Genomic DNA, 13,224 nt, shown 5'->3' on the forward strand with positions numbered 1-13,224 from the left:
ATAGAGGAAAAAAGCGTTAAACAAAACGTTTGACAGATTAATACAAAAATACAGAAGAAAGAAGCATTTCGTAAAGGNTGTTTAAGAACCCTAGTTCGAAGGTGAGGAGTTATTTTAGAAAAACCGGAAAAACCTTTGAGGAAAACAACAAAAGCTCATAATATACACAGATCTAAGACAGATCTAAAAGAAATCGGAAAATATTAGGAGTTAGGGTTTCAGAGAACCCAGAGAAGATGAGAAAACCTTAAAGTGTTACCGGTTTTAGCCGGAAAAGCCATATATCTTACTCAAACAGCCATGGATGGCCGGAAAATCGCGTGAAAGACCATGGATAGGAGTTGAACCGCTCCAGGTTCACCTGAGGACCTCAGGGTAGTGTTAAACCGGCGTGGGGTGAAGAAGAGGCCAGGAGATGATAAGAGGCCATGGTTTCCGGCGAGGGAGGTGACCGGAGAAGGTGGACAGGGTCCATCGGAGAGGAGGAGAGAAAAGAAGGTTCTAGAGAGAACCAGAGATAGAGAGAGGGAGTTAGAGAGGTCGGTTGAGAGAGAAATAAGAGGGGGAAATGAGAGATGGGGGGGTAGTCATTAGGGTTTAATATGGTATGAGGGGATCTGGACCGTTGATTAGAATTGATTAACGGTATTGGACCAGGGATTGGGTCGGGTATGGTTTGGGTTTGGGCTTGGGTCTGATGGGTTGTTTAATTGGGTTTGGGGTTGGTTTGATTTAGGTTATAATTTAAATAAGAGTGGATACTTGTTAAATACCCAACTAAATTAGATAAATAATTAATAAAAATAGCTAATAATTAGATAAAATGAAATTAAAACTAAATAGGTGAAATTAAGGTAATTAACTAATATGAAAAATATGAAATGATTGATCATTGAATTAAAATAGCATAAAGTGTACAATTAGGCTATAATTGCAAAATTGTTGTAATTATAGCCAAACAATGCCGAATTGGCTAATTTGTGAAATAGTTAAATCCAAATAGGATTAAAAATGATATATTGAGCTAAGAAATACTTTAAAATTACTTGTAATGCAATTTATGAATAATTATTGGATATAAAATACTGATTGAATCAGAAAAATAAATTGATAATAATATGGAAAATTATGGAAAAATACCAATTATTATAAAAAGTGATTTTGAAGGCATATATGCAAATTTAAAAATAGTTCGAGGAAAAATTGGGTATCAACACCCCGGTCCTGAAAGGCGTAGACTCGAGGAAGTTCATACAGAGGCCGTTCCCGGAGGAAGCGGCTCCGAAGCCCATTCCAAAGAAGTTCAGAATGCCGGAACTCCCGAAATACAACGGGACCTCAGACCCCAACGAGTACGTTACCGCCTACACGTGCGCAGTGAAGGGAAACGACATAAAAGACGACGAGATCGAGTCCGTCTTGCTGAAGAAGTTCGGGGAAACGCTCTCGAAGGGGGCCATGATGTGGTACCATAATCTAGCTCCCAACTCCGTAGACTCATTTGCCATGCTGGCAGACTCCTTCATAAAGGCACACGTCGGTGCCATTAAAGTAGCAACGAGGAAGTCTGACGTATTCAAGATCAGGCAAAGGGAAAACGAAATGCTGCGAGAGTTCATATCTCGCTTTCAAACGGAACGAATGGAACTACCCCCGGTCTCCGACGACTGGGCGGTGCAGGCCTTCACTCAAGGCCTGAACGAGCGGAGTTCAGTGGCCTCAAGGCAGCTGAAAGAAAATCTAATCGCGTATCCTGCCGTAACCTGGCCGGACGTCCACAACCGATATCAGTCAAAGATCAGGGTCGAGGATGATCAATTAGGAGCCCCTTCGGGCTCAGTATACCCGAGCAGGCTCTTAGCGAAGGAATCAAGGCCAAATAGAGAAAGATATCAGCCATACACCAAAGATAGGAGAAATGCCCCAAGACGCAACCTGCCTCGCAACGACCGACTGATCAACCGAGTGCGGAATCCTTGAGGACCCATTAACAGAGTCGGATTCGACGGAAACACGGGGCCAACAGGGGCACCACACCTATTAGAATACAACTTCAACATTGATGTTTCAGACATCGTGTTCGCCATCGGCAAAATAAAGGATACCAGATGGCCCAGGCCTGTACAATCAGATCCGTCCCAAAGGAATCATAACTTGGTATGCGAATTTCACAACACGCATGGCCACAGAATCAAGGACTGTCACCAGCTACGAGAGGAAGTAGCGAGGTTACTCAGTAAGGGTCATCTCAGAGAACTCTTGAGTGACCGAGCCAAAAATCAGTTCTGAGAAAGAGAGACGGCCAAGAAGAACGAAGCTAACGAGCCACGACATGTTATCCAAATGATATTAGGGGGCATCGACGCTTCCCAGGAACCCGTGATGAGAAGGACAAAAATATCCATCGCCAGAGAAAAGCGAACTCGGGGATACGTACCCGAAGATGCCCTCACATTCAGCGAGGAGGACTCCGAGACCCTGTCCTTACCTCATAACGACGCGCTGGTAATCTCTTTCCTTGTAAATACGTTTCAAATAAAACGTGTACTCGTGGATCCAGGAAGACAACTCTATTCCCGTTTGGGAATTGGGTTTTTTGGAATTGAAGAGTCACCACCTAATGATTGAGTGCATTAGGACACTAAGAAGGGTTCTTTAGTTGGAAAACCAGAGTTCGGGTAAGGGCTAGAAATTATCTCAAGGGGAAGGTGTTAGGCACCCCTCAAGATCCACTAGTGTGGTTCCCGGCCATGCTATGTTGTGACTTTAATGTAAATAGATACACAAAGGATTTTACACATAAGGGTTGCAAATAAATACGTGACAAGTATGTGGGATCAAGGTCTAGATGATCTACAATTTGTTTAAAAGGGGGACTAAACGCAGGAAATTAATCAATACATTGAATAAACAAAGAAGAAAAATTTGGAAGAAAAGGCATAATGCAGTAAAATTAAGGAGGAGTTTTGAGTAGTTAAAAAGACAGGATTTTATTGATATTAAACAAAGTTGTATAAGAAAAGGGGTCCTAGGTTTATAAATCACATGGATCATCCACACAACACCGGTAATCAATTGTACGCGTAGTGTTATCGTGTGATCATCATCTCCATGTCTACCCTTCCCACCCCGTTAAGGTATTAAGCGAGAAATAGTCTCGTTTACTTATTGCATGCTATTACCCGTCCCACCTATCAATCCTGGAGGCTTTTAGGACTACTAATACTAAAGGGAGGAAGCTTGGTTTTCAGAGGTTTAAAAAGGTTAAAATACTAAGGCGTCAAGCAAAACACATGAAAGCAGTTATGGGAGCACAAAACAATTAAGGCTCAGATAAACCTCCTTTAATCACAGAAAATCATGTAGTTTAGCATGTCTTACATGTACTGATTAGGTCGAAATTATGCTTAACGTTAGGCAGGCTGGTTCATTACATATTTTCAGGCAGGAAGTTCGCATTAGGCTCGCCTGGCTGCAACTTATCGAAGACTAGTGCAATTAATTAACTACATACTTATTTGCCTACGTGATGGCCTATAGGCATGGCATCTACTGGTTTCAGGAATAAAGAAACAAACTGATTAAGAAAAGTTGCCAGTTTTAACAGAATGATGTGAGTTCTGTAATTAGTGCTAATCTTAAAACGAGTGATTCAGATTTGATTGATAATTCCTATAGGCATGCTTTCTAGCGTCATTAATTTAAACACTTTTTATAGGCGTAGCGAAAGCGCAGAAATACTATAAGCATGGTATCTGAATACTGTTAGTTTTTAATCCTATAAATAGGTTTGCCTAGTGAACAATGCGTGCGTAGAGTCTGGATTTCTGGTTACTTATAGGCGTGGTATCCATATGGAGATGCAAAATTCCTATAGACATGGTATCTATATGGATGCATAAACCTATAGACATGATATCTATGTGGATGCATAAACCTATAGACATGGTATCTACGTGTGATATGAAAATGTGCAAAGCTGTAGGCAAGATACATGAGTACAGAAGTGTGGTAATTCCCTATGAGCATGATATCTACCCCTTCGCATGCATGGTTACCCTTCCATTTTCACTAATCACCCCAGAGGTTATTACAAAATTTTATTACAGACCAAGATGAATCAAAAAACGGGAAATAAAATTACAATCAGAACTCTTAAGCTGCATCCAAGGAGCCTAATTCAAACCCAAGGTCTAACAATATGATATGAGCCAACTGCTAGGATCAGGTTCCAAAGCCTTTCTCTTATTCAGGATGTGTCAAAGTTCCAAGGAATTTCAAGAACTCTAGGAAATGCTCACACCCAAATATCAGAACTGAATGAAAGTGCAGTGTGGAAGGGCCAGCCCTCCAATGTCCAAGTTCAGAGGGAGCTCAAGGTCGCAAGGCAAGGCTCATTGGAAGGGGGCGGAACTTAGAGTCTACGAACAAGTATAAGTGCAGTAGAGGGATATAAGGGATGCCAAGGCAGGCTGGTGGTCATGCCCAGCAACATAAATTGCTGGCACACCCCTGACCAGCCCACTAGCCAAACATTGGAGAGTTAGGACCTATTGAAGGTCAGGTTCAACCCTGGACAGCAATTTGGATGCTGCCAGGCCAAACCTTAACTCAAACACACATAAGGGAATGAGGATGGGATACTGAAAGAGCTTAGGACCCAAAGGGTCCAGTTTACATCCATGGACAATAATTTTGTATATTGCCATGTTTTTAAACTATAGCTCAAACACATAGGGGGACATGGGGAATGGGATTCATTGCAAGACATAAGCAAGATATAAGCACATTATACAAAGGTTAAATTCTATAGGCCGTACAGTAAGCATGGACATGAGAATTGGTAAGTAAACACATTAGAGTTGATGCTGGAATTAAAACTAGGACATACCAGTTTCAGAAAGAGACAAGCAAAAGAAAGCAGAAGTCTTGCAAATAGGCCACAATACATGCAACAAGAGAGAATACTTTTGAGTGTGAGTGTGAGTTTAGAAAACTACGAATGTTGGTGTGTTGTGTTTATAAAAGAGCACGTATTTATAGTTTGAAAACAGGCAAGGAATAAGGCAAAGAAATATCCATGTACCAATTAGAATCAATCAGTTGAAGAACTTCCTTTAATTAAGGAGTTCAAACTTAAACGGTGATAAACAAAAGAGTATTTAAGGAAAGAGATCAAGTAAGCATCTTGTGCAAAGTAGGCAATTAGGGGTAAATACATAGGAGTTTAATTAAGGGAAGAAATTTTGAAATACACGGTTAAACAAATAAGGTAAGAACCAATCAGTACCCAATAAATCAAGGAATCAGAGATTCGCAACTATTGGTTCATGAATAACCAAGTCAGAAAGCCTAAGGAAAAGGTTTTACTTAAGAAGAATCAGTAGCAATCAATTAACCCCAAAAAAAGGATTCTGATTCGAACACAAGTTGGAAAACCTTTTGAAGAAATATTATAACACATATAAAAGGGGTTGTCATGCTAATCAGAGGAGTGTAGTATAGAAGAATTCATACACAAAAGGATTGAAACTCAGTACATGGACCCCAAGTGAGTTTGAGAGAGTCCAGGGCTCAAATAGAACCCTAGTCCAAACACATAAGACCAAACTCGCCAAAAACCCCAAATCCTAGGGTTTTCGACTTGAAGCAAATGCAAAGAAGAGGAAACAAGCAGATACAGTAGAAGGTTAATGCAAACAGAGTCATGGAATTAATTCGAACCACAATGAGAGTAGAAGAAACAGTAGAGGAAAATATGCTTAAGCAGGCAAAGTAAGAACATTTAATGAACATGGTAGAAAAATACAGTAGGCGAAGCATATCAAGTCGTAATGGAAGGCAAGTAGCAGAACATAGCATGTGAAAATATAGCACAGAAACATAACATGTGAAAACATAGCACAGAAACATAGTAGAAGGAAGAACATAATATAGCAAACATAGTAGAAGAACATGTGTAAAAAAAAACGAGAAAACATAAGAACATGGTAGAGACAAACATACACGAGAAAGGGAGAAGAAAGATCGGAAAACACATAAGCATTTTTTCAGAAACCCTAAATCAGAAAGAAGCGACTTTGGAAAAAGAATTTTATAAAGAAAAGTTGGGGAAACCTTTTAAAAACTCAAAGTAAAGCATGAATACACACAGATCTGAAGAGAATTGGAGAAAAACCTCGAACAGCTAGGGTTTCAGGTGAACCCTAGAACGAGAAAGGCTTTGGAAAATGTCTGATCTAAGTCGGATAAGACTGGAAACAGGCTCAGGAGGCTAAGATATGCCGGAGCCAAGCCGGAGATGGCCGGAACCCTCAAGTCGGCGGAGATCTGGGTGGAGACCTTTGAGGTCTAGCCTCAAACCTTCAAATACCAAGCGCACAAGAGCGATAGGAGGTGAGTATGAGGGTTTCACGGCCTGAGAAGCCATGGAAACCGGCGAGAATCGAAGGGATTAGGGTTAGCTTGGGTGGCGGCGACTAGGGTTTGCAGAGAGAATGGGAGAGGAAGGGAATTCAAGGGCGGCGGGTAGAGGGAAATGAATTAGGGTTGGGGGGGTTTGGTAAATTAAAAAGGAAAGGGTGTATTTGGGCCGTTGATCTTTTAGATCAACGGCTGTGATTAGAAGGGGTTGGGTGGGAGACCGGGTGGGTTGGTTCAAACGGGTTGTTGGGCTAGATTAATTGGGTCTAAAATTGGGCTAGATTAATTGGGTCTAAAATTGGGCTAATTTGGGGGTCCAATGTGGCTACAATTGAAATAAAATCTGGCTAGCACTTAATGGCCATTTTTCCCCTTTTTTTTATTTTATAAAATAGTGAGAATGATTTTAAAAATAAATTAAAAGCACTTAAGTAACTAATAATGTATAAAAATTAATCTAAAAATACTGGAAACGATTTTATAATTGTAAAATGCTGTTAATTGTAAAATAGGCTATAATTGTAATTATATGCAATTTAGTTTTAGAAATGCCAAATAAATCTGTAAAAAATATGCAAAAATCACCTTAATTATATTTTGGTGTAAATATGAGAATAAAATGAATTATTCACAAAATGATAATTTTTTGGGAATAATTATTGAATTTTGTAGTGTAAAAATAGACAATAAATTGGTTTAAAAAATCTTTAAAAATTTGGAAAAATACCAAACACTTGGGTATGCTCATATATGCATATATATGTTATTTTGAAAGCATTTTGAGTATAAAAATATCTAGGGAAAAATTGGGTATCAACAGCTGCCCCTCTTTACCCGGGAAGGATGAAAGAGTTATCGGGTAAAGATAGGATGGCCAATTTTGACCGAAAGAGGTGATTTTCAAAGAATTTCGACCGAGCTCTGGCTCTTGAGCTGCCTACATATCCCTGGTTTTACAGGAATCAGGCCATATGTAGTTCAGGGTCCATCGGCGGAATATGCCAATAGAGTTTCGAAAAGGACGGACGTGATGTTTAGGTTGTAGCTGAAATCTGATAGGCTGCGGGAACTAGAGCGGGATCGCTCCTGTTGAGACGGCTGTTGCTAGCCGGCGTACCTGCAAGTGAGCAATACAACGTATACTGTGCATAAATTTAAACGTGATGCAAGTTCCCTTTGGACCATGAATGTTGTCTTTGGACGGTTGTCGACGTCCTCAGACCATGATGTCCTGGGCCATGAAGCGCATAATAAGGGATTCGCAGGCTATGAAATGATATTCTTGGGCTATGATGATGGTGCTTCCGAACCATGATGCCTTTGAATAATGGTGTGCAGAATATAAAGCGGGGTCCTCGGGCCATGGAATGACGTTCTCGGGCTATGAAAATGGTGCCTCCGAACAATGACGCCTTTGGAAAATTTGGCGATATTTCAGCCCATGAAATGCAGGATTTGGCGATACTTCAGCCGATGTGAAGAAGAAATGTAAATGGCGATATTTCAGCCGATGTAAGGCATAAATATAAATGGCGCTATTTCAGCCGACAAGGATTAAAATAAAGTTGGCGATATTTCATCCGATGATAATTAAATATAAACTGGCGATCTTTCAGCCGATAATGATTAAATATAAACTGGCGATCTTTCAGCCGATATAGAGATTTAAATGCAGTTGGCGATATTTCAGCCGATGAAAAGCATAAATGACGGTATTTCAGCCGATGTAAAGATTTAAATAGAGTTGGCGATCATTCAGCCGATGCAAATAAGAGGCGGCGATATTTCAGCCATGCAGGATGGAGGTAGTGCTTAACCTCAGAAGGCAGAAAGGTAGCCTTATGCAATGCAAGGGAATGCAGGATGGAGACAGTGCTTAGTCTCGGAAGGCAGAAAGGTAGCCTTATGCAATGCAAAGAGATGCAGGATGGAGACAGTGCTTAGTCTCGGAAGGCAGAAAGGTAGCCTTATGCAATGCAAGGGAATGCAGGATGGAGACAGTGCTTAGTCTCGGAAGGTAGAAAGGTAGCCTTATGCAATGCAAGGAGATGCAGGATGGAGACAGTGCTTAGTCTCGGAAGGCAGAAAGGTAGCCTTATGCAGTGTGCGACAATAGAGGTGAAGAGTGACAAAATTTCTTAGCTAAGAGATGATAGGTGCTAGTTGATTGTCACTGTGGCTGCTGGGGATGTTGCGTGTGAGTAGCACTTGAAAATAGGTGATGATTCTGGGAGTTTTATTCCTGAAAAGTACGAAATGGTAATCGTATCCGATGATTCTATGTTTTGGGGTACCTGCATTCAAAGAAAGATTGTGAGTTTTGTCAAGGGGGAAGGTTAGTTCGTCTTCCCGCGGACTACGCTCGTCTTACTCGGCTCTTGCTTTCATTAGGGTAGCGTTGCTGACAAAACTGTTCTGATAGTATTTATGCATGATTTAGCAAAATAATAAAATATGATGTAAATACGTAATAGATAAAATGATTTTAGATGAACCGACGACTGCGACACGGTTCAAGATATCGCAACCTCTTTTGCTCCGGAATTTTGAGGGTCCTCCTCAAAATTCTACCCCAGCTTACTGGGCCGTTGCCTCTGACGGCTGCGCGCGGTGGATGGTGAAAGTCAACTTCGGAATTTTGAGGGTCCTCCTCAAAATTCGGCCCAGGTTTCTAATATCGCGGAAAATGGGAATTTTATTGAATTGTGACCGAACCCATAGGGTTGCCTACGGATCCCCTCTTAAACGGGAATCAGGTCAGGCGTAGTTCAAATTACATCATAAAGGAATCAATAGTAGTTACACATAGTATCGTTTCACTGCATCTAAATTGATCGGCTTCGGCCAAACTTCTCCGTCCATCGCTGCAAGTATGAGGGCTCCCCCGGTTAGAACCCGGTGAACCATGTACGGACCTTGCCAGTTGGGAGAGAATTTCCCTTTGGCTTCATCTTGATGCGGAAAAATCTTTTTCAGTACTAACTGCCCTGGCGCGAACTGTCTTGGTCTGACTCTCTTGTTGAAAGCTCTGGTCATTCTATTCTGATAAAGCTGACCATGGCAAACTGCATTTAGTCTTTTTCCGTCTATAAGGGCTAATTGCTCGTAGCGACTTTTTACCCATTCTGCATCTTCAAGTTCTGCTTCCTGCATAATTCTCAGGGAGGGAATTTCTACCTCGGCTGGGATGACTGCCTCGGTATCGTAAACCAACATATAGGGTGTCGCCCCAGTCGATGTGCGGACTGTGGTACGGTATCCCAGTAGAGCGAATGATAACTTCTCATGCCATTGCTTGTGTTTCTCCATCATTTTCCTTAGTATCTTCTTAATGTTCTTATTGGCCGCTTCTACGGCTCCATTCATCTGAGGCCTGTAGGCTGTAGAATTCTTGTGCTTGATCTTGAAGGTTTCACACATTGCTTTCATCAGATCACTGTTGAGATTGGAACCATTGTCAGTGATGATTGACTCTGGGATGCCGAACCGGCAAATGATACGGTCGCGAACGAAGTTTGTCACAACCTTCTTGGTTACCGCCTTATATGATGGTGCTTTAACCCATTTGGTGAAATAATCAATCTCCACTAGTATGAACCTGTGCCCATTTGATGCGGCGGGCTCGATAGGTCCAATGAAATCCATCCCCCAAGCGACGAACGGCCATGGTGAGCTAGTTGCATTGAGCTCGTTAGGAGACACCTTTATCATATCTGAATGTATCTGACAGCGGTGGCACTTTCGGACATACTGGATGCAGTCTGTCTCCATGGTCATCCAGAAGTAACCGGCTTGGAGTATTTTCTTGGCTAAGACGAAACCATTCATGTGCGGGCCACAGGTCCCCGCGTGAACCTCCTCCAACAACCTGGATGCTTCCCTTGCCTCGACACACCTTAGTAATCCCAAATCGGGAGTCCTCCTATACAGGATTCCTCCGCTGTGAAAGAAGTGATTGGATAACCTCCGCAGTGTGCGCTTTTGAGTTGTGTTTGCAAGCTCTGGATACTCTCCTGTTGACAAATATTTCTTAATGTCATGGAACCATGGCTTTCTGTCTGCCTCTTCCTCGACATGAGCGTAATAGGCAGGTTGATCCTGGATTTTTACCGGGATGGGATCAATGAAGTTCTTATCTGGATGCTGAATCATAGATGATAGAGTGGCCAATGTATCGGCGAACTCATTCTGGATTCTGGGGACATGTCGGAATTCCATTTTTTGTAAACCTCTTCCTCAACTCTTGTACATGATGCAAGTACGGTAGTATTTTGGAGTTCTTGGTTGCCCATTCTTCTCGGACCTGATGTATGAGCAAATCTGAGTCCCCGATCACTAGTAACTCCTGAACGTTCATGTCAATGGCTAGCTTGAGCCCTAAGATGCAGGCTTCGTACTCGGCCATGTTATTGGTGCACGGGAACCTGAGCTTGGCGGACACCGGATAATGCTGACCTGTTTCTGATACTAGAACTGCTCCTATGCCAACTCCCTTAAAGTTTGCTGCTCCATCGAAAAACATTCTCCAGCCATCATAGGATTCTGCAATGTCTTCTCCTATGAAACAGACCTCCTCGTCAGGAAAATACGTCTTTAGAGGCTCGTATTCTCCGCCCACGGGGTTTTCGGCAAGATGGTCGGCCAGTGCCTGTCCTTTGATCGCTTTCTGAGTCACGTAGACAATATCAAACTCACTCAGCAATATTTTCCATTTGGCCAGTTTGCCCATGGGCATGGGCTTCTGAAAGATGTACTTTAGCGGATCCATCCTCGATATGAGATAGGTGGTGTAGGCACAGAAATAATGCCTCAACTTCTGAGCTACCCAAGTCAGAGCACAACACGTGCGTTCTAGTAGGGAATACCGGGCCTCGTACGGGGTGAACTTCTTACTGAGATAGTAGATGGCTTGCTCCTTTCTCCCCGTTTCATCATGTTGTCCCAAAACACAACCGAATGCCCCATCTAGTACTGCAGGGTAGAGCAATAGCGGTCTACCTGGTTCGGGCGGAACCAGAACTGGCGGCGTTGACAGATATTCCTTGATTCTGTCGAAGGCTTTCTGACAATCATCAGTCCATTTAGTGGCGGCATCCTTCTTCAACATCTTAAAGATTGGTTCGCAAATGACTGTGGACTGGGCTATGAACCGGCTGATGTAGTTGAGTCTCCCCAAGAAACTCATAACCTCTTTCTTGTTCTTTGGCGGTGGCAAGTCTTGAATGGCCTTAACCTTTGATGGATCTAGTTCTATTCCTCGTCAACTTACGATGAACCCAAGCAGTTTTCCGGCAGGAACCCCGAATGCACATTTGGCGGGATTCAGTTTCAAGTTGTACCTTCTCAATCTGTTGAAGAACTTTCTTAAATCTCCATATGGTCAGTGGCTTTCTTGGATTTGATGATGACATCATCTACATACACCTCGATCTCTCTGTGTATCATGTCATGGAAAATAGTAGTCATGGCCCTCATGTAGGTGGCTCCAGCATTCTTTAATCCAAACGGCATCATCTTGTAACAATACATTCCCCATGGCGTAATGAAGGCTGTCTTTTCGCGTCTCCTTTGTCCATCCATATCTGATGATACCCAGCAAAACAATTGACAAATGACTACAACTCATGCTTGGCGCAGTTGTCGATCAGGATGTGTATGTTCGGCAAAGGGAAGTCGTCTTTTGGACTGGCCCGATTGAGGTCCCGGTAGTCGACACAGATTTTGACCTTCCCGTCCTTCTTTGGCACTGGCACAATGTTGGCTAACCATGTTGGATACTCCACTACCCTGAGAACCTTGGCTTTGACTTGCTTGGTAACTTCTTCCTTGATTTTCAAACTCATGTCTGGCTTGAACTTTCTGAGCTTCTGTTTTACCGGCGGACATGTCGGATCTGTTGGCAATTTGTGAGCTACAATAGATGTACTGAGACCGGTCATATCATCATATGACCAGGCAAATATGTCCTCATATTCCTTTAAGAACTCCGTGTACTCTTCCTTTTCTGACGGTGACAAGTGAACACTGATGCGCGTTTCCTTGACATTCTCTGTATCCCCCAGGTTGATAACCTCAGTCTCGTCCAGGTTAGACTTAGGTCTATTCTCAAAGTCCTCGACCTCTTTAACGATCTCTTCTGGTATCTCATCCTCTTCTGAGTCTATATCCGTTTGTTGCGTTACCTCGTCGTATGTCACATTCATCGGTTCATCAAGATAAGTAATAATAATGCTGTGTAAAGTAAAGTAAATGGCAGAGAAAAAGAGATAATAAGAGCGAGATTTATAAAAACTGAAATGCTTTAATAAATGCTGAAAGAATTGTTTTGAACATCGGGGCTCTTTTCAAAATTCAAAGATAATACTGAAGGGAAATCAACTAGCAAAAAATAAAAGATAATGCATAATGCTTTGTTCAGCCTTGCTACCCCGAAGCTCTCCGGGCCCTGGTGGTTCTGACGGACCAATTGTTGAGGCGCTCTCCTCGGTTCACTGCCTGTATGGAAGGGCCTTCCTCCCCTTCCTCCTCGAGAATGACGTGACAGTCCATATTGTCATCTTCCAAGAACAGGTTCTTCATTGCTGCTAATGCTTCATCTTCCTCTGACCCATATATGATGTCGGCCGGCTGGAAAGTCTGTTCCAGGCGGGGTATAGGGTGCTCTAGCGGATAGTAAGGGCCGCGCCATGGTGGCGACCAGTTCCTGAATTCCTACTAAGTATATCCATACCCTAACCCGAAAGTGGTGCCATGTTTCTTCAGTTTGATAGGCTTGGTGATTCCCTGAAGGTTCTTGCCGAG

The 13,224-nt window shown here is 42.4% G+C and overlaps 1 pseudogene; it reads right to left on the bottom strand.

Annotated features, from left to right (window-relative positions):
- LOC109217116 overlaps positions 1-12,107 on the bottom strand; it is a 43,730-nt pseudogene extending 31,623 nt beyond the window's left edge.

The sequence above is a fragment of the Nicotiana attenuata genome, chromosome 2 (assembly GCF_001879085.1).
Source record: "Nicotiana attenuata strain UT chromosome 2, NIATTr2, whole genome shotgun sequence".
Lineage (NCBI taxonomy): Eukaryota > Viridiplantae > Streptophyta > Magnoliopsida > Solanales > Solanaceae > Nicotiana > Nicotiana attenuata.